At 36.1% G+C, this 22,401-nt stretch overlaps 1 non-coding gene across 1 annotated transcript; it reads left to right on the forward strand.

The window, feature by feature from the left end:
* Positions 1 to 21,655: 21,655 nt before the first annotated feature.
* Positions 21,656 to 21,762, forward strand: LOC115900255. The gene has a single exon (XR_004059910.1). It is a non-coding gene; the product is annotated as a U6 spliceosomal RNA (small nuclear RNA).
* Positions 21,763 to 22,401: the final 639 nt, after the last annotated feature.

A 22,401-nucleotide genomic window follows, 5' to 3' on the forward strand; every position in this document is an offset into this window, starting at 1 on the left:
CTGTCATTGACCAAATTTAATAAACATGCTCACTGCAAGTGGCGCTCCAGCTGATCCTGGCGTGGGGCTCTCTGCACTGCTCCAAATTAGGCAGCCAGGCCAAAAGAAGATATGTAGCATCCATGGGGAACAAAGCGAGGCAAGGTCTGCTGAGCAAGGCATGGTTTGGAGGGAAAAGTGGGGTTGCCGGGAGAAGCTACAAGGAGTCAGAATAAAATAATTAAGAGGAATACTGCCAGGCACCTGGCCCAGCTGAGGAAGCCTCTGAGGTGTGCATGCCAAACCTCAGCAGCTCCAAGCCCAGCTCCCAGAATAGCAGGAAGAAGGCACACTGCCAGCGAGCCACTTATTATAGCCAGAGCTGGGAGCACTTAATCAGATGCATCCGGTTTGTGTTCACAAGATATTAGGCGGAAATATGTGGTCAACTGCAATGAATTGGCATGCCCTGTAGTGGGCCAGCCATTGCCGGAAGCCATGTCTCCGGCAAATTGAAACCTAATCTTTCTCTCCTCTAAGTGCCTGCCACAACTAACTGATTATGTACATTTTATCTCTGTATGATATACTATCTAAGGAAGAGGAAATATTTCTTTTTTTTTTTTTGTGATGGCCCAATGGAAATTGAGAATGCATAAAGCTAGTAGGACCAAATCCATGGAATACCCAAGGCAAGTACCCATCAGATAAGGCCAGTCTCCTACCTCCAGCAGGTTACTACACAGCGAATGTCATCTGATGCATCAGGCCCAGGGAGACTGGCATAGAAAACATGAAAACATTATGGAGAGGGTTAAAATGACCCTAAGTATTGCTGAGCTTCCTTTTCTGCCAGGAATTCCCACAAATGACATATCATTGTTGCTAGTTGGCTCCAAAGTCTTCCTGAATTAAGAGCTACCAGTTGGCGATCTCAGTGTACTTGGGGTGTTTAATATTCTTTTGAGTATTTTTTTTTCTCCTAAAATAGCATTGCAGACACTCCTGGTGTCCTGTCCAGATTCCCTTACCAGGCAAGTGCAGTCATCATCCAGTTACTGTGACTGTTCCAGAGGATTGCCACCTCACCAGGACATGACTGGAAGATTGTACTAATCCTACAAATGTCCTATGGCCTGTGGCAGACTGAAGTGAGGTTACGACAGTTCAGCCACCTTACCCACAGGCAATGCAAACTTTTTGTTGCATTTAAACTTTAAAATTCCTTGGGGGATCAGTCTGAAGCTAATATTCTCCTAAAACCTTGATTTGTCTCATTTCTTATTGTGCCCTATCTCGTTTCCCTTCCTCCCTCGTTTCCCTTCCTCCCCTATAGGTTCATCCTGAAAGTGTCCCCTCAGTAATTCACCTATACAAAAATCCCTGCCTCAGGCTCTGCTTCTCAGAACCCTGGCCTAAAACAGCATGTAAAATCTTTGTCAGCAAAAACCTTATAGTAAACACATGCCACCAGAGCAATACAATGCAGTTTTCCCAATCTCAGCTGTTCATACACTACCTACATTATTTTCCCATACTTGCGTATTGCTTATACAGCTATTTACCTAGCAGTTATTTGTAAATAGTTTTCAAACTAACTTCTTTTTCAAAAAACTAACCTTACCCTAGAAAAATCATAATTCTGCAACCATGATTTTGAGGCATTAATGAGATGTATCAATTACATATTGAAATAATGTGTTTATATATGTATATTTACATATGGGCATTAATCTATGTATAACTTAAAATTATTCTATCTTTCACCATGAATTATATGTACATGAGCCACGTCTTTAAAAACATCATAAAATGAAAAGTATGGTTTGTAAAAATCTGTTTTTCTACTTTATAGTGCTACTGCAGAGCCATCTCATATTGAAGGTAGAATAAATTCTTGCTGATGTTTCTAAATTCAATAAATACTTTTTAATTTTCTCTTAGCCCCTGATCTTGCCAATAGTTCTAAGGGGATGCACAAAACATGAACTAAAAAGAGGAAAGAAGGATCAATTTTTTTAAAATAAAGAAATAATTTAAAAATCCTTAGCATTCTATCTTCAGTGCTTAGATTTTTCTGGGATCATCTGCTAATCTGCTCCTGTCACACAGGAACATTTTACTCAATGATTGAATTGACAGAGACTTGCAAGGAAAGAGGAGCTTCCAGAAACTTGAAATTCCTGTTGCAAGGATGATTATCTGATATCATGAAACTCAGATACTCCTCTCAGAAAAGGAAGAGCCATTGATGGCCATTACGGCAGGTTTTGGACCATACAAGAATGCTTTACATTGTACCTTTTCCTCCAAGTTGCAGCAATGCATAAACCACATGACCCTCACACAGAGTATTTCAGTGTGGAAGGTAAAAGCTCAACTGTCAACAAAATACTTTAGGGTCAGGATTTTGATTCTCATCTCCAGCATAATGTCTTTTCTGATCCATTCATCCTTCATAAATTCTTTCAGGAACAATCTAGTATTGAGGAAGTAGAAGCCTGAAGACCACTGTGTCTTGAAATGCATGCTTTGCACAGTTGCAAAGATTGCCAAAATCATACGTTTCAAACCTGACAGGACAAGTTTAAAATTAGACACTAAGGAAGCATAGCACCTGTAAATCAGGGAAATGAGTGCAAGCTTGGTATTAAAAAAACCTACTTAACTAAGTCATAAAATTATTTCCAAAACTAAAACCTGTTCTTTAAAATGTAATTCCTCATGTTTTTATCCACCTGAGCATGCTTCATTGAATGACAAGATCTGCTGACAGCAGAACTTCAGCTCCATTAATATATCGATTAATATATCTGTGCCTAGGATTTCCTGGTACTGGGTATAGGATTTCTCTGATGCAGGAAAGTACATCATCTTGGTCTTATTCTTTAACTGGCAAGGAGTTTTCTTTTATAAGAGATTTGATTATATATTCCAGTAGTAGTTATATGAGTTTAATTTTTTAAATACAATCCCTATATGTCCCTTCATTCTCAGAGGGTTTTCTTCTTAAAGGCTCCTTATTGTGAGAGTAGCTGCTTGAGTGGTCTGTCTGCTTCCATTACTCAATAGTTATAGCCTCAGAAGTCTAATTCTGTCCTTTCTTGTAGCTCTCTAATTTAGCTGAGTATATCAACAAGAGACATTATACCTTAAAACCAAGTCAATCCTCTCTCCGTGGTGGAATGTGGACCAAAATATAAGAACTTTTAATTATATACTTTAAATTAAAAAATAGGAAAGTAAGCTTTTCTAACACATCATATCTGGATTTATACTGGTGTCCTAATATATTTATATGGAAAAGAGGCAAGTGTCACATATGGTCACTGAGGCATGCTGGGAGAAGGGCAGAAGTTCTAAGTACAGAGGAGGGGTCAGTCCTGGCTTCATGCCATAGACTTCATGCCATCTTGCAAAAAAACATGGACTAAACATAATAGGAATAATCCACAGACAAAGAAAAATTGGCAGAAACTTCCACTTCTAGTTTGACCTCTTTACCAAGCACATCAAAAGGTTGAAAACAATGAGGATGTAATTAGATAAGACAGGAAGTAAACCAAAATGATTTGAAATTATCCAGGTTGTTTGAATCTCATGCTAGGTGTGTTTGCTGCCTTGAAATGTTTGCAAATGATAATACAGAGTCATCATGATTAGTGAGACATTTGGGATCTGAGCATCCAGAGAATGCAGACAAACCTTTACAATTTTTTCCAGTGATGTTTCAAGTCGCATTAAGCCCAATTTGCTAGCCTGTTCAGGGAGAATTAGTGATTGTCAGTAATGTGCTACCCAGAAGATATATTTCTCAAAATAAATATATAATCTATTCCTCCAAGGTAAAGGTGAGTTTTTTTTTAACAAAGAGTGAGAACCTACCTATTTTTAAAGGCACTTGTCATGCAAAATATATTTGAGAACTGCTATCAGTTAATGTTTGGATCGGTATGTGATTTTGTTGCTGAAAATTACATCACTTATGAAAACTCTCATATCTGCATGCTTAAAAATACAGCCATAAATGTATCATTTAACCTGTATCAAAAATATCCCAAATAGTTTTGATGGATTTTGAATCGTATTTTTAAAAAGAGAAATGCAACATATTACTACTTATTTTCAAGAACAATAATCAACATTGGGGAAAACAGAAATACAATAACTGAATTTTAACAAAAACTTTTGTGTAATTGATGGGTGGGATATAAAAATCAGTATCATAATACTGATTTCCAAACCTTTGGAAATGGAAACAATAGTACCCATAGTGAATAATAAACTAGATAGGAGAAACAACAGATTAGATATTGCTGAAAAAATGTTACTGAATTTAAAGGCATAGTAATGGAAACTTCCTGAAATGAAACAGAACAGAAACAGAAAAAAGCACCACTGATCTGTGGGACAATTTCCTAATATTCATGTAATTGGAGTCCTCAAAGGAGATGAGACAGAGGAGAAGAAATATAAGATGAAATATGGACAAGTTTTTCTTCCACATCTGAAGAAATATATAATATAAATGCACAGATCCAATAATCTCAATAAATGCTAAGTATATGTTGAGAGATATGAAGAAAATCACACCAAAATACATCATGTGCAAACTGCTCAAAACCAATGATACATAGAAAATTCTAAAAGCAGCCTAAGAAGTGAGACCTGTTAGGTACAAAAGAACAAGAATAAGCATAATGGTAGATTTCTCATTAGAAACAATTAAGCGAGAAATAAATGGAGTGAAATCTTTAAAGTACTGAAAGAAAAATACTGCCAGCCAGATTTTATACTCAGATAAAATATATTTGAAAATGAAGACAAAATAAAGACTTTTTAACACATAAAAATTTAAAGAATTTATCTACAACTACTTAAACTTTAATTGATGTTCAAGAAAGTCCTTTAGGAAGAATTAAAATTACAGTAGATGGAAATGTGGGTCTACACAAAGATACGAAGAGCAATGGAAATGGTACCTATGCAGGGAAATCTGTAAGATTGTTTCCTTATTATTTAAATGTCCTTAAAGAGTAATAGATCATTTAATCAAAAATAATTACAATGTACTGGTAATAACATATGTACAAATAAAATGTGTAACAGGAACAGCATAAGGATGGGAAAAGAAAAATGAAAGTATACTGCTACTGTGTTTCTTACACTATACATGAAGTAGTATGATATTACTGGAAAAAAAAGACTGTGATAAGATAAAGATGCATACTATAAACCTTAAACCAATCAGTAAAGTAATGCAAAAAGAATTATAGCTAATAAGTCAAAAAGTAGATGAACTCAAATTATAGAAATTTATAATTTATTCAAAGGAAGATAAGAAAGGGATAAAATGGAAACAAAGAACAAATAAAACAAAGATAAAATAAGATCATACATTTAAACCCAACTATATTAATAATCTTATTAAATTCAATTTATGTAAACACCCAATTATAATGTGAAGATTGGCACATCTGATTAAAAAAGCAAACCTATCTATATGTTTTCTGTGAGAAACACTTCAAAAATAAAGATAGAGTAGGTAAAAAATAAAAGGATAGAAAAAGATATACCATGCGTACCCTAATCCAAAGAGAAGGAAATGGCTATGTTAGTATAAAGCAGAATATGTTTCAGAGCAAACAGTATTAACATGGATAGAGTCATTTCACAATACAACAAGCTCAATCTACCCAGAGAACATAACAATTCTAAGTTTTTGTACCCTTAATAACAGAGCTTTTGTATACATGAAGAAAAAATGGATAGAATTGTAAGGAGAAATAGACATATCTATAATCATTGTTTGAGACTTCAACACCACTTTCTCAATAGCTACTAGAACTATAGAGAATATAAGTGTATAGAAGACTTGAACAACACTATCAACCAATTTGACCTATTTGACATCTATGTGATATTCTACCCAACAGCAACAGAATACACTTTATTTTCAAGTGCACAAGGAATATTTACTACGATAGACCACATTGTGGGCTTAACTTTTGACAAAGTTAAAAAGATTTAGGTCATAAAAAATACTTTCTCTGGGCACAATGACTTAAATAAAAAACTAATAACAGAACAGGAAGATCTCTGGAAAAATACTCAAATGTTTGTAAAGTAAGCCCACGGATCAAGAAAAAATCAAAGGCGGAAATTATAAAGTATTTTGAGCAAAGGTAAATGAAAACACAATATACCAACATTCATGAGATGCACCTAAATCAGTGATTCTCAGCTCGGGTAATTTTGCCCACTTGCCTTCAGCGGACATTTAGTGATGTCTATAGACATGTTTGATTGTCACAATGGTGAGGAAGAGGAGAGATGCTATTGGCATCTAGTAGGAAGGAATCAGGGATTCTGCTAAACCTCCTACAATGCACAGGAGAGCTCCCTGTAATAAAGCAGTATCCAGTTCCAAAATGTCCATAGTACCTCTATCGAGAAATTTTGATCTCTACCAATAACAAGGGAAAATGTTATAGCACTAAACACCTATATTTAAAAAGAACAAAAATCAAATAAATGAATTCAGCTTCTGCTTTAAGAAACTAAAGGATCAAATTAAGCCCAAAGCAAAAGAAAAGAAATAATAAAGACTTGAGCAGAAATCAATATTTTTAATGGAAAAACAATAGGTAAAATCAATAAAACCTAAAGTTGGTTTATTCTGAAGATCAGCAATATTTATAAACATCTAGCCAAACTGATCAGGAAAAAGAAGAAAGAAGACACAAATTATCATATCAGAAATAAAAGAGATATTCAAATGATAATAAGTTCATTCAAGAAAAAATAGATACCTTGCATAGATCTATACCTATAAAAGAAATTAAAATTTTAATTACACGACTTCCAAATAAGAAAATTGTAGGTCTGGATGGCTTCACTGGTAGATTCATGCAAATATTTAAGAAACAGATAATACTAATTCTATACAAACTTCTTCAGAATATAAATGGAACTTCATCACAAATTGTGCTATGATAACATTACTCTGATACCATAACCGCACCATGATATTACAAGAAAATAAACTATATTACAATATCCTTCTTGAGCATAGGTGTAAAAAAATCCCAGAATTATTTTTAAAACTCTTAACAGTGTTTATGTATTGGAAGACTCAATATTATTAAGATTTCAATCTTCTCCCAAGTTAATTTACAGATTCAAGGCAGTCTCAATCAAATTGCAGCAGGCTTTTATAGAAATGTACAAGCTCATTCTCAAGTTCACAGGAAAATGGGGGAGACTAGAATAGCAAAGCAACCTGTAAAAAGAATAAAGTTGGAGGACTAACACTACCTGTTTTCAAAACTTGTAAAGCTACAGTAATCAAGATAGAGTATTATTAACCTCAAAATTGACAAATAGATTTGTGAGACCGGTAGGAAGTTCAGAAATAAACTCTTGCATATAAGGACAACTTATTTTTCACAAAAGTGCAAAAGCAATTTATTGGAAAAAGGTTTTTTTTTTTTTTTTTTTTTTTTTTTTTTTCAGAAAATAATGCTGGAAAAATGTTCCTTTTTTTTTTTTTTAAAAAAAGAACTTTAATCCATACTTTATATACAAAAACTAATTCAAAATGGATCACAGTCTAATTGCTAGAAGAAAACATGTGAGAAAATCTTTTTGACCTAGGGTAAGGCAAAGATTTTTTTGATACAACACCAAAAACATGATTCAAAGATTTAAAAATATGATAACTTGAACTACATTAAAATAAAAAACTTTCTATTATTTGAAAGACACTGTTAAGAGAATGAACAACAAGGAATAGACTGGAATAAAATATTTGCAAATTGCATAGGATAAAGAAATTTTATCTAAAATATATAAATAACTCTTGGAACAAATAATAAGAAAAGTAACGACTTAAACAAAAAAGGGAGAAAAGGACTGAACAGACAGTTTACCAAATAAAAGAAATGGATGGCAAATAAACACCTATGGTAAAATTAAATTTATAATTTAGGTACAGTAAGAGGTTAGCAATAATAAATAATAAAATGAAAATTATAATACACTGTAATAAAAATTATGTTAGTGTAATATCTCAATCTCTCTCTCTCATACACACACATACACACACACACAATATCTTATTATACAGTACTCACCTATTTTTGGACTGTGGTTGACTGTGGGTAACTGAAGCCACAGAAGACAAAGCCACAACAAGAGGTAACTACTGTATATTTCTTTCCTAATCATTCTGGTTCTGCAGAAATAGCTATAGAATAGGTCTCCGTCTCATTGGACCAACTGTGAGATAGATTTGACCAAGGTCAGTCTGTTTAATTAGATCTTGTCCTTCATAAACTTCCACTCTGATAATCATACTGATGTGTCATTATGAGCCTCCAAGTGTTAATGTCTATTCTGTCAGTATCTAATAATTCCTGGGAGCCCTAGGACATTTTCCTGTTCCCATTTCACAGCTGCTCTAGTTAATGGCCATAACTCTCTTTAGAGAAGACTTGGGACTGGCTGTAAAACATGGTCTCCACTTTATTTGAGAAGTTTAAAGCTTGTGAACTGAGTGAAAACTAGCTGAGAAGCTGTAAACCTTTTTTGAAGGCTCATTAATATTAAAATTTTAATTTTAACATTTTCTGATGTAGAGAGTCAAAGTCTAGGTTTAAATTTAGTTTTGTTTAAATATTGCTTTTTATTCTCAGTACTTGGGTGATGGGCACTGAGAATAAACTCCAAGTTTTGGAGTCAGCATCATGCAATATATTCAGGCAACAAACTTGTACATATACCCCCGAATCCAAAATAACAGTTGAAAACTAAAAAAAAAAAAAAAAAAGACAACAATGTTTCTAATATATTTATTGGAGTATAGTTAATATACACAAAGTGTACATATTTAAAATGCACGGTGTAATATTTTGACCAATGTACATACCCATGAAGCCATCACTATAATCAAGATAATGCAAACATACATCATATTTTAAAGTTACCATGTATCCCTTGGTAAGCTCTCCTTCCTGTCCCTCCTCCTTAATCCTAAGGCAACCACTGGTCTACTTTCTGTTATTTTACATTTGTTTGCATTTTCTAGAATATTCTATAAATGGAATCATACAGTACATACTATTTTGTGTATAGTTTCTTTCACTCAGCATAATCATTTTAAGATTCATTCACATTATTGCTTCTATCAATAGTTCAATGCGAAATAGAATTCCACTGCACAAATATGCCATCATTTGTTTATCCACTCACATGTTGATGAACATTTGGATTGATTCCAGTTTGTGGGCTATTACAAATTAAACTGATATAAACATTCATGTACAAGTTTTTGAATGGACGTACGCCTTCATTTCTCTTGAGTGAAAACAATAGGGACATGTTCTAAGAAATGCATCATTAGGTGATTTTGTAGTTTTGTGAAGACCATGAAGTATTTACACAAACCTAGATAATATAGCCTACCACACACCGAGGTTATGTTGTATAGCCTATTGCTCGTAGGCTGCAAACCTGTACAGCTTGTCACTGTACGGAATATTGTAGGCAACTGTATCATAATAGTATTTGTGTATCAAAATATGTCTAAACATAGAAAAGGTACAGTAAAAATATGGTACACAATACAAAAATGGAGGCTGGGCAAGGTGGCTCACACCTGTAATTCCAGCACTTTGAGAGGCCAAAGTAGGCAGATAATTTGAGGTCAGGAGTTCAAGACCAGCCTGGCCAACATGGTGAAACGCTGTCTCTACTAAAAATACAAAAAAAAAAAAAAGAGTCAGGCATGGTGGTGTGCACCTGTAATCCTGGCTACTTGGAAGGCTGAGGCATGAGAATAACTTGAACCCAGGAGGCAGAGGTTGCAGTGAGCCAAGATCATGCTACTGCACTCCAAACTGGGTGACAGAGTGAGACCCTGTCTCAAAAAATCTCTCTCTATATAAATGGTGCCCCTGTATAGGGCATTTACTATAATGGAGCTTTCAGGACTGGAAGTTGCTCTGGGTGAGCAAGTGAGAGAGTGGTGTGTGAATGTGAAGGCCTAGGACATTATTACATGCTAATGTAGACTTGATAAACACTGGACACTTAACCTACATTAAATTTATGAAAAAATGTTCTTCAATAATAAATTAACTTTAGTTACTGCAATGTTTTTTACTTTATATACTTTTTAAATTTTAACTTTTGACTCTTGTAATAATATTTAGCTTAAAACACAAACACAATGTACAACTATAGAAATATTTTCTTCCTCTATGTGCTTTTTCTATACAGTTTTTTCTGTATTTAGTTTTTTGTTGTTGTTAAAAACTCAGACTCAAGTGCACATATTAGCCTAAGCCTACACAGTGTCAGGATCATCATCACTGTCTTCCAACTCCACATCTTGTCCCATTAGAAGGTCCTCAGGGGCAATATCACTCATGCACTGTCATTTCCTATGATAACAATGCCTCTCAGACGAATACTCCTGAAGGAACTGCCTGAGGCTGTTTTACAGTTAACTTCAGTTTTTAATAAGGAGAAGGAATACACTCTAAAGTAGCAGTAAAAAGTACAGTGTAGCATTACCAGGTGGTAGGAAATTTGCAATGGAGCTAACCATTACAATCTTACAGGACTGCATCATATCTGTGGTCCACCATTAACCAAAATACTGTCATGCAGAACATGACTCTATATGGGGTTTGGAACTATCCATGGTTTCAGGTATCCAGTGTGGGCCTTGGAAGGTATCCTCCACAGTAAGAGGTCGGCAGGGGCGGGGTATTATTGTAATTGGTAAAAGACGGGACCTTTAGGCTCGTCCCCTGATTCATGACTATCACGATATGAAGGATCAAGTGAAAGTTCCTCCAATCAAACCCCCGTCCAACTCCCTCACCAAAGCAGTAAGTCAAAAACAACACCATGTCCCTAGGTGTAGTAAAGAGATTAGTGCTACCGTCTAAGAACTGAACATCTCTGGGTACAGTTTTTACCATTTAACTTGCCCATTTGGCTGGTGCAGAGGTTAACAGGTTCTGGAAGAATGACGGTGAATTATTGACAACATAATCAGAGGTAATCCTAATCACAGATGTAGCTCAGAATGTGGTATCTTTATTAGAGAAAATTAGCATAGCACCTGGCTCATGGTATGCAACTATTCTGGATATGGAAATGTCTTTCATGTCTGCAGGGTTTCTATCCAGTACACATTTGTAGGACTTACAGAAAACCATCTTCATTGTTGTGATATCTTGTCCAACATCACATCCAACTGGGATACCTTTAATGCCTAGAAAGTACAGCAATGAGCTCTACTTACAATTCACTGATGTTTCATGTATCCTATCACCCAGAAAAACCAAGCAGTAGAATGGTCTGTTGAGAATTCATTATGGTACCAGCTGGCATGCAATTCCTTAAATATGGGATGCTGTCCTTTTGGATGTGGTATGTGGCATCACCCAACCAACGGACGATACATGGAATGCTTTTAAAATCTAACTCCAAGATTCATAATACTTACGTTCTTAATTGAAAATGATGTTGCAACATTGTTTTCAAATAAAGAGGCAACCAGAGTATGCACTAAAAACTGTAGGAAAAATTACAATAAAGATGTGACGGATACAAATATAGGTTATTTTTCTGGATTTTTTATAATGTCTGAGGTATTTATTAACATTTGTTTAATTTATTGAGATTCTGTCCTCATTCAAAATAAATATTTGCTTTTACATGTAATATTGTATTTTCAGTTGTGTATTCTTTTTCTTAAAAAAGGCTTCCCAAACTCTATAAGCCTTAAGGCTGTATATTTACCTTTGCCTCTAAAGTTGCTCGGTGTCACTTGACCAAGTCATTTCTCCCACACTATCACACAGTTCCAGGCTGTCACCATGTAAAGGGTCTAGGATGGTCACTCTCCTTTGCTCTATTATTAAGGTGATTTAGGAATTTGACATTAGTTACTTTCTAGAGGATTCAAAATAGATTTTTTTAAACCGAAGCTTCACAGGACCCAAGTATTCTAAAGCATGAGAATATGATACATCACCCACTAATAAAACTGACTTCATTTTAATATCCCGACTGGAATACTGCAGAATGATTTTTAGGTAGTTGTTTATTTATTTAGTTTTAAATATAAGCCTTTTCTACATTTAACTTGTTTCCAAAATGCATGTGTGCTTTCAGTCATCAGCACCAAAAATCTGGACTCTTATTAATTACTTAGAAACATTTCACATAAAATACGGAGATGCCAAAGTATTTTAAATTCTCTCTGATATAATTTGAGAGTAGATATAAATAAATGACTCCCTTTGTGATGAAATAGATTATCAAGTCCTCCAATTTGAATATCAGAAATACTAATAACACACACACGCACACACAAAATGCCCTAGAGTGAAAACGTGTGCTTGATTGAATGAGAAATATAAAAAGGCATTTTGTTCCTATAAATTACAGAATCAAATTATTGATAGAATTGGATGTGTATGTGTGGAAGGAAACAGCCAAAATACAGTTCTTGTTTCCTCATCATCCTTATCTCTGCTTAACCATGGTAGGTTAATGGAGATATCTTACTGGATCCATTATTTCAATACAGATGTCACTAACTTCTCTCAGACATAGTTTAATTGCTGTTAGTTTCTAATGAAATTTATAATCCTGAGGGAAAGTGAACCTCCTTCAATAAGGTTCACTAGCTCACTACAGAATACTAAGCAGCACAAATTACTGATACTGACATAATTAATAATACTGCTTGGGAAGAAATTTATTCCAAAGGTTTGGCCAAGAATTAAATGTATTAGATACTATACAGAATAATATATTTTCTAACCTATCACTATTCTAATGTAATATGCTACGATAATATTGATCATTTTTCAAAATATAGACTAAGAATCCCTTATTTGCAACACTAAAATTCATAGCAATTCTGACGCCTGTATTTTGTCATAGCTGCTGAACTGGAATTTTGCCAACCGAGATATGAACAACATTGTTCTTAATGTGTAGTAAGATCAAGGGACTTTTTCCTACTGATGTTTATTTTGATAAAATGTTATATAAAATGGGAAGCCGAGCAAGATGGCTGAATAGAAGCCACCACCGATCATCTTCCCCACAAGAATACCAAATTTAACAGCTATTAATATCTTCATTTAAAAAGCACCTTCATAAGCACCAAAAATCAGACAAGTGATTGTAGTACTTAGTTTTAACTTCGTATCACTGGAAGAGGCCCTGAAGAGGGTAGGAAAGACAGTCTTGAATTGCTTAGGCCACCCCTCCCCACTCCCTGGCAGCAGCTGTGTGGTACACAGAGGAAATTGTGGGACCTTGCGTTAGAACTCAGTGCTGCAAACACCGGGTGGAACTCAGTCAATGCCCATGGAGGGAGCATTTAGATCAGCCCTAGTCAGAGGGAAATCACTCATCTCATCAGTCAGAACTAGAGTTTTGTCAAGCCTCACCACCACAGGTTAAAGTGACCTGGAGTTCTAAATAAGCTTGAAAGACTGTCTAGGCCACAATGACTGCAACTCCTATGCAAACAGTAGTGCTGTGCTGTGCCTGGAGCCAGTGGACTTGGTGGGCACGTGCCCTAATGAGACACCAGCAGTGAAAGCTAAGGGAGTTTTTGCATCACCATTCCCCAAAGTCAGGCAGCATGAGTCACAGCTCCAAAAGAGACCCGTTTCTTCAACTTGAAGAGAACAGAAGGAGTAAAGAGGGCTTTGTCTTGCACATTGGATACCAGCTCAGCCACAGTAGGAGAGGGCACAGGACAGAGCCATAAGGTCCACATTCCAGGCCCTAGCTCCTGGATGACATTTCTGGACACTTGCTCCCTTGAAAGGAGGCGCCCAATCTTGCAGGATTTTTTTTACCACCTGATGACTAAAGAGCCCTTGGTCCCTGAAAATCAGCAGCAGTACTTATGCAGTACTCACCATGGGATATGGGTTTGACTCTGGTATGTGCTGACTTCAGGTTTGACCCAGCACAGTTCCAGTGATGGTGGCCACAGGAGTAATGTGTCACCCCTGCCCCAGCTCTGGGTGCTTATCACAGAGAGAGACTTGGTTTGTTTGGGAGAAAGTAAAGGAAGAATGTAAGAGTCTCTTCCTGGTAATTCAGAGAATTCTTCCAGATCTTATCCAAGATCACCAAGGTGATACCTCTGCCAACTGGTAAGAACCACAACATTACTGCACTTGGAATGCCCCCTATTGCAGATAAAATTGCGGTGAACAAAAACTTAAATTCCAACACCGAAGTCCTTTTCAATACCTGGAAAACCTTCCAAAGAAGGACAGTTACAAAAAGAGTTCAGACTGCAAAGACTATAATAAAATACTGAACTCTTCAATGACCAGAAGCCAGCTAACAATCACAAGCATCAAGACCATCTAGGAAAACATGACCTCACCAAACAAACTAAATAAGAAATCAGAAACAAATTCTGGAGAGACAAAGATATGTGACCTTTCACACAGATAATTCAAAATAGCTGTGACAACATTTAGCTCTGTATCCCCACCTAAATCTCATGTCAATTGTCATTCCCAGTGTTGGATGAAGGGCCTGCTGGGAGGTGACTGAATCATGGGTGCAGACTTCCCTCTTTCTCTTCCCACGATAGAGTTCTCATGAGATCTGGTTATTTGAAAGTGTGTAGCCCCTCCCCTTTCTCTCTTTCTTCCTCCTGCAGGCCATGTAGGATGTGCCAGTTTCCCCTTCACCTTCCGTCATAATTGTAAGTTTCTTGAAGCCTCCAGAGCCGTACTTCCTGTACAGCCTGAAGAACTCTGAGTCAATGAAATTTTTCTTTGTAAATTACCCAGTCTCAGGTAGTTATTTACAGTGGCGTGAGAATTAACTAATACAAGCTGTTTTGAGAAAACTCCAAGAAATTCAAGGTAACATAAAGAAGGGATTCAGAATTCTAACAAATAAATTTAACAAAGAAATTGAAATAATTTAAAAAAATCAAGTAGAAATTTTGGAGCTGAAAAATGGAAGTGACCTACTGAAGAATACATCATGCCTATACGATCTACAAAAAGCCTTAAAAGGGGAAATCTAAGAATTATTGGTTTTCAAGAGGAGGTAGAAAAAGCTAGGTAGAAAGTTTATTCAAAAGGATAAACAGATAACTTCACCAACATAGAGAAAGATACTTAATACAAAAAGGTTATAGAACACCAATATTTGAGTACAAGAAGGTTATAGAAACCCAAGAATATTTAACCCAAAGAAGATTAACTCAAGGCATTTAATAATCAAATGGCTAAAGGTCAAGGATAAATAAAGGACTCGAAAAGCAGCAAGAAAAAAGAAACAAGTAACATAAAATGGAGCTGCAATACACCTGGCAGCAGACTTTTTAATGGAAACTTTACAGGCCAGGTGAGATTTGCATGACATATTTAAAGTGCTGAAGGAAAAAAAATAAAACTTTACTCTGAAATAGTACATCTGGCAAAAATATCCTTCAAACGTGAAGGAGAAATAGACTTTGCCAGACAAACACAAGCTGAGAGATTTCATCAACACCAGACCTCTCCTACAAGAAATGCTAAAGGGAGTTCTTCAAACTGAAAGAAAAGAACATTAATGAGCGATAAGAAATCAAGTGAAGATAAAAAAACTCACTGTTAATAGTAAGTACACAGAAAAACAGAATATTATAACACTGTAATTTTGGTATGTAGACTCCTGATACCTTCAGTAGAAAGATGAAAAAATGAAACGATAAAAAATAACTACAACTTTTCAAGACATAGCACATTAAAGTTTAAATAGAAAAGACAAAAAGTCTAAAAGCAAGAGGATGAAATTAAAGTGTGGAGTTTTCATTAGTTTTCTTTTCACTTGCTTCTTGTTATGCAATCAGTGTTAAGTTGTTGTCAGTTTAAAATAATGGGTTACAGGATAGTACTTGCAATCCCAAATTGAAAAACATACAATGAATACACAAAAAATTAAAAGCAATAAATTAAAACATGCCACAAGAGAAAATTATCTTCATTTAAAAAAAGACAAGAAGGAAAGAAAGAAAGAAGAGATCAAAACCCAAGCAAAAAACTAACAAAATGGCAGGAGTAAGGTTTTACTTATCAATAGTAACATTGAATGTCAACGCAATAAACTCTCCAGTGAAAAGACACAAACAGGTTGAATGGATTATAAAAAGCAAGAGCCAACAAACCGTTATCTACAAGAAACACACTTCACCAATAGAGACACACATAGATTGAAAATGAAGGGATATAAAAAGATATTCAATGCTGATGGAAATCAAGAAAGAACAGAAGTAGCTACACTTCTATCAGACAAAATAGAATTCAAGAAAAAAGCTATAAAAAAGACAAGTTCGTTTTATGATAAATGGGTCAATTCAGCAAGAGGATATAACAACTTTAAATATTTATGCACCCAACATTGAGGTACCCAGATATATAAAGCAAATCTTGTTAGGGTTAAAGAGAGAGATAGACCCCAAAAGAATAATAGTTGGAGACTCCAACACCCCACTTTCTACATTGGTCAGATCTTCTAAACAGAAAATCAGCAAAGAAACATTGGACTTAATCTGCACTATACAGCATATGAACCTCATAGATATTTACAGAACATTTCATTCAACAACTGCAGAATACACATTCTTTTTCTCAGCAAATCGATCATTCTAAAGAATGAATGATATATTAGGCCCCAAACACGTCTCAAAACGTTGAAAAAATTGAAACATTTTCTCTGACTACAATTGAATACAACTATAGATCAATAACAAGAGGAATTCTGGAAACTATACAAATACAAAGAAATAAAACAATATTCTCCTGAATGTCTAGCAAGTCAATGAAGAGATGAGGAAGGAAATTGAAAAATTTCTTGAAACAAATGATAAGGGAAAGAGAACATACCAAAACCTGTGGGATAGAGCAAAAACAGTAATAAGAGAGACGTTTATAGCTATAAATGCCTACATCTAAAAAAGAAAAACTTGAAATAAACAACCTATCAATGCATCTTAAGGAACTAGAAAAGCAAGAGCAAACTGAACCCAAAATTAGTAGAAGCACGGAAATAACAAATATTAGAGCAGAAATAAGTGAAATTGAAATAAAAACAATAATACCAAAGATCAGCGAGATAAAGAGTTGTTTTTTTGAAAGAATAAAAAAAAATTGACAAAACTTTAGCCAGAATAACAACCAAAAAGAGAGAAGACACAAATAATTAAAATCACAGATGAAAAAGGAAACATTACAACTGATACCACAGAAATTCAAAGGACCATTATAGGCTATTATAAAGGACTATATGCCAACAAATTGGAAAATCTAGAAGAAAAGAATAAATTCCTAGACACATACAACCTCCCATGATTGAACCAGGAAGAAATATAAAACCTGAACAGATCAATAGTAATTAATGAGATTGAAGCTGTAATAAAAAGTCTCCCAGTAAAGAATATCCCAGAATCCTATGGCTTCACTGCTGAATTCTACCAATCATTTAAAGAAGAACTAATACCAACCCTACTCAAACTATTTCTATGTATTAATCCATTCTCACATTGATATAAGAAAATATCCAAGACTGAGTAACTTATAAAAGAAAGAGGTTTCATTGACTTGCACTTTTATGTGACTGAGAGGCCTCAGGAAACTTACAATTATAGCAGAAGGCACTTCTTTACAGGGCAGTAGGAGAGAGAATGAGTGCAAGCTGAGGAAATGCCAGACACTTATAAAACCATCAGCTCTCAGGAGAACTTACTATCATGAGGAGAGCATGGGGGAAACTGCCCCCATGATCCAATTACCTCCACCTGGTCCTGCCATTGATATGTAGGGATTATGGGGATTACAATTCAAGGTGGGATTTGTGTGGGGACACAGAGCCAAACCATATAATTTCACCCTGGACCCTCCCAAATCTCATGTCTTTTCACATTTCAAAACAAATCATACCTTCTCAACAGTCTCCCAAATTCTTAATTTCAGCATTAACTCAAATGTTCACAGTCCAAAGTTCATCTGAAACAAGGGAAGTCCCTTCTGCCTATGAGCCTGTAAAATCAAAAGCAAGATAGGTACTTCCTAGATACAATGGGGAAACAGACATTGGGTAAATGCTCCCATTCCAAGTGGGAGATTTAATAAGGCAGTCATTAAACCTTAAAATTCTTTTGACTACATGTCTCACATTCAGGTCATGCTGATGCAAGAGGTGGGCTCCCCCAGCCTTGGGCAGCTCCACCCCTGTGGCTTTGCAGGGTACAGCCCCACTCCTGGCTGCTTTCACTGGCTAGTGCTGAGTGTCTGCTGATTTTCCAGGCACACAGTACAAGCTGTTGGTAGATCTGGCTTTCTGGGGTCAGGAGGATGGTGGCTCTCTTCTCACAGCTCCACTAGGTGGTGCCCCTGTGGGGACTCTGTGTGAAGGCTCCAACCCCACATTTCCCTTCCACATTTCCCTATCAGAGGTTCTCCACAAGGGGCTCTGCCCCTGCAGAAGAGTTCAGCCTGGACTTCCAGGTGTTTCCATACATTCTCTGAAATCTAGGCAGAGGTTCCCAAACCTCAGTTCTTGTCCTCTGTGCACCTGTAGGACCAACACCACATGAAAGCTGTCAATTCTTGAGGCTTGCACCCTCTGAAGCAACAGCCTGAGCTGTACCTTGGCCCTGTTCAGCCATGGCTGGAGCAGCTGGGGCACAGAGCACCAAGTTCTGAGGCTGTACACAACAGGGGAGGGGGCATCCCAGGAAACCATTTTTCCCTCCTAGGCCTCCAGGCCTGTAATGGGAGGGGCTACTGTGAACATCTCTGACATGCTCTGAAGACATTTTCCCCACTGTCTCGGTGATTGGCATTTGGCTCCTCTTACTTATCCAAATTTCTGCAACCAGCTTGAATTTCTCCCCAGAAAATGGGATTTTTGTTTTCTACTGCATTGTCAGGCTGCAAGTTTTCTAAACTTTTATGCTGTGTCACCTCTTGAATTTCTAAGATTTGCTCTTTAGAAATTTCCGCCCCTGGATATTCTAAATCATCTCTCTTAAGTTCAGAGTTCCACAGATCTCTAGGGCAGAGGCAAAAAGCCTCTAGTCTCTTTGCTAAAGCATAGCAAGAATGACCTTTACTCCAGTTCCCAACAAGTTTCTTGTCTCCATTTGAGACCACCTCAGCCTGGACTTCATTGTCCATATCACTATCAGCATTTTGGTCAAAGCCATTCAACAAGTCTCTAGGAAGTTCCAAACTTGCCCACATTTTCCTGTCTTCTTCTCAGTCCTCCAAACTGTTTCAACTTCTGCCTGTTACCCAGTTCCAAAGTCACTTCAACATTTTCAGGTATCTTTATAATAGCACCCCACTCTCCATGGTACCAGTTTCCTGTATTTGTTCATTCTCATGTTGCTACAAGGAAATATCTGAGACTGGGTAATTTACAAGGGAAAGAAGTTTAATACTCACAGTTCTGATTGACTGGGAAGGCCCCAGGAAACTTATAATTATGATAGTAGGCACCTCTTCACAGGGTGGCAGGAGAGAGAATGAGTGCAAGCAGAATAAATGCCAGATGCTTATAAAAACCACCAGATCTCTTGAGAACTCAGTCACTGTCATGAGAACAGCAGGGGTGAACCACTCCCACAATCCAATTACCTCCACCTGGTCCTGCCGTGTGGCGATTATGGGGATTACAATTCGAGGTGAGATATGGGGGGGAGGGGAGGGGACACATAATCAAACCATATCATCCTATAAATAGAAGAGGAGGGAATACTTTTAAACTCATTTTATAAGGCCGGTATTACCCATATACCAAAACCAGTCATAAATGCATTGGAAAAAAAAAAAAAAAACAAACTACACTCCAATATCCCTGATGAACATTGATGCAAGAATCCTCAACCAAATACTAGCAAACAAAATTCGACAGCACATTAAAAAGATTATTGAATATGATGAAGTGAGATTTGTCTAAGGGATGCAAGAATGTTTTAACATATGAAAATCAGTCAATGTGACAGCATATAAACAGAATGAAGAATAAAAACCATATGATCATTTCAACTGATACTGAAATTGCATCTGATAAAATTCAATATTCCTTCATGACAAAAACCCTCAAGAAACTGGGGTTAGAAGGAACATACCTCAACACAATAAAAGGTATATATGACAGACCAACAGCTAATGTCATACTGAATGGGGAAAAACTGAAAGCCTTTCCTCTAAGATCTGTAATATGACAAAGATGCCCACTGTCATGACTATTGTTTAACATAGTACTGGAAGTCCTGGCTAGAGCAGTCAGACATGAGAGATATAAAGGCCATCCAAACTGAAAAGCAAGAAATCAAATTATCCTTGTTTGAAGATGATATGATTTTATATTTGAAAAAATCTAACAAACCTATTTCCTTAAAAATTATTGGAACTGACAGGCAAATTCAGTACAGTTTCAGGACACAAAATCAACATACAGAAATCAGTAACACTCCTATATGCCAACAGCAAACAATCTGAAAAAGAAATCAAGAGAGTAATCCCATTTTAAAAAGCTATGAATAAAATTAAATACATAGAAATTAACTGAACCAAAGAAGTGAAAGATGTTTACAATGAAAACTATGAAACACTGATAAAAGTAATTGAAGAGGGCACAAGAAATGGAAAGATCTTCCATGTTCATGAATTGAAAGAATCAATATTGTCAAAATGCCCGTACAACCCAAAACCATCTACATATTCCTTGTAATACCTATCAAAATACCAATGACATTCTTTACAGGAATACAGAAAACCCCTCTTAAAATTAATATGGAACTGCAAAAGACCCAGAACAGAAAAAGCAATTCTGAACAAAATTAACGGAACTAGAGAAATGACATTATCTGACTTCACATTATACTACAGAGCTATAATTACCTTTAAAAGCATAGTACAGGCATAAAAACAGACACATAGACCAATGGAACAAATAAAAAACCCAGAAACAAATTCATACATCTACAGTGAAGTCTTTTTTGAAAAAGTTTCCAACAACATACATTGAGGAAAGGAAAGTCTCTTTAGTAAATGGTGCTGGGTAAACTGGATATCCATATGTAAAAGGATAAAATTAGACCTCTACCTCTTGCCGTATACAAAAATCAAATCAAAATGGATTTAAGACAAACCTAAGACCAAGCTATGAAACTACTAAAAGAAAACATTGGAGCAACTCTCTAGGGCATCCGATTCAGCAAAGATTTATTGAATAATATTCTACAAGCACAGGCGACCAAAGCAAACATGGACAAATGGGATCACATCAAGTTAAAAAGCTTCTGCACGGCAAAGGATGCAACCAACAAAATGAAGAGACAATCCACAGAATGGGAGAAAATATCTGCAAACTATCCACCTGACAAGGGATTAATAACCAGAATGTATAAGGAGCTCAAAAACTCTGTAGGAAAAAATCTAATAATCTGATTTTTAATATGGGCAAAGGACACGAATAGGCATTTCTCGAAAGACATACAAACTGCAAACAGGTATATGAAAAGGTGCTTAACCTCACTGATCATCAGAGAAATGCAAATCAAAACTACAATGAGATATTATGTCATCCTAGTCTAAAATGGCTTATAACCGTGCTTGCTTCGGCAGCACATATACTAAAACTGGAACGATACAGAGAAGATTAGCATGGCCCCTGAGCAAGGATGACACACAAATTTGTGAAGCATTCCATATTTTTCATACTGAATGGGCAAAAACTGGAAGCATTCCCTTTGAAAACTGGCACAAGACAGGGATGCCCTCTCTCACCGCTCCTATTCAACATAATGTTGGAAGTTCTGGCTAGGGCAATCAGGCAAGAGAAAGAAATAAAGGGTATTCAGTTAGGAAAAGAGGAAGTCAAATTGTCCTTGTTTGCAGATGACATGATTGTATATTTAGAAAACTCCATTGTCTCAGCCCAAAATCTCGTTAAGCTGATAAGGAACTTCAGCAAAGTCTCAGGATAAAAAATCAATGTGCAAAAATCACAAGCATTCTTATACACCAGTAACAGACAAACAGAGAGCCAAATCATGAATGAACTTCCATTCACAATTGCTTCAAAGACAATAAAATACCTATGAATTCAACTTACAAGGGATGTAAAGGACCTCTTCAAGGAGAACTACAAACCACTGTTCAACAAAATAAAAGAGAACACAAACAAATGGAAGAACATTCCATGCTCATGGACAGGAAGAATCAATATCGTGAAAATGGCCATACTGCCCAAGGTAATTTATAGATTCCATGCCATCCCCATCAAACTACCAATGACTTTCTTCACAGAATTGGAAAAACTACTTTAAATTTCATATGGAACCAAAAAAGAGCC

Source organism: Rhinopithecus roxellana, chromosome 10 (genome assembly GCF_007565055.1).
Source record: "Rhinopithecus roxellana isolate Shanxi Qingling chromosome 10, ASM756505v1, whole genome shotgun sequence".
In the NCBI taxonomy this organism is placed as follows: domain Eukaryota; kingdom Metazoa; phylum Chordata; class Mammalia; order Primates; family Cercopithecidae; genus Rhinopithecus; species Rhinopithecus roxellana.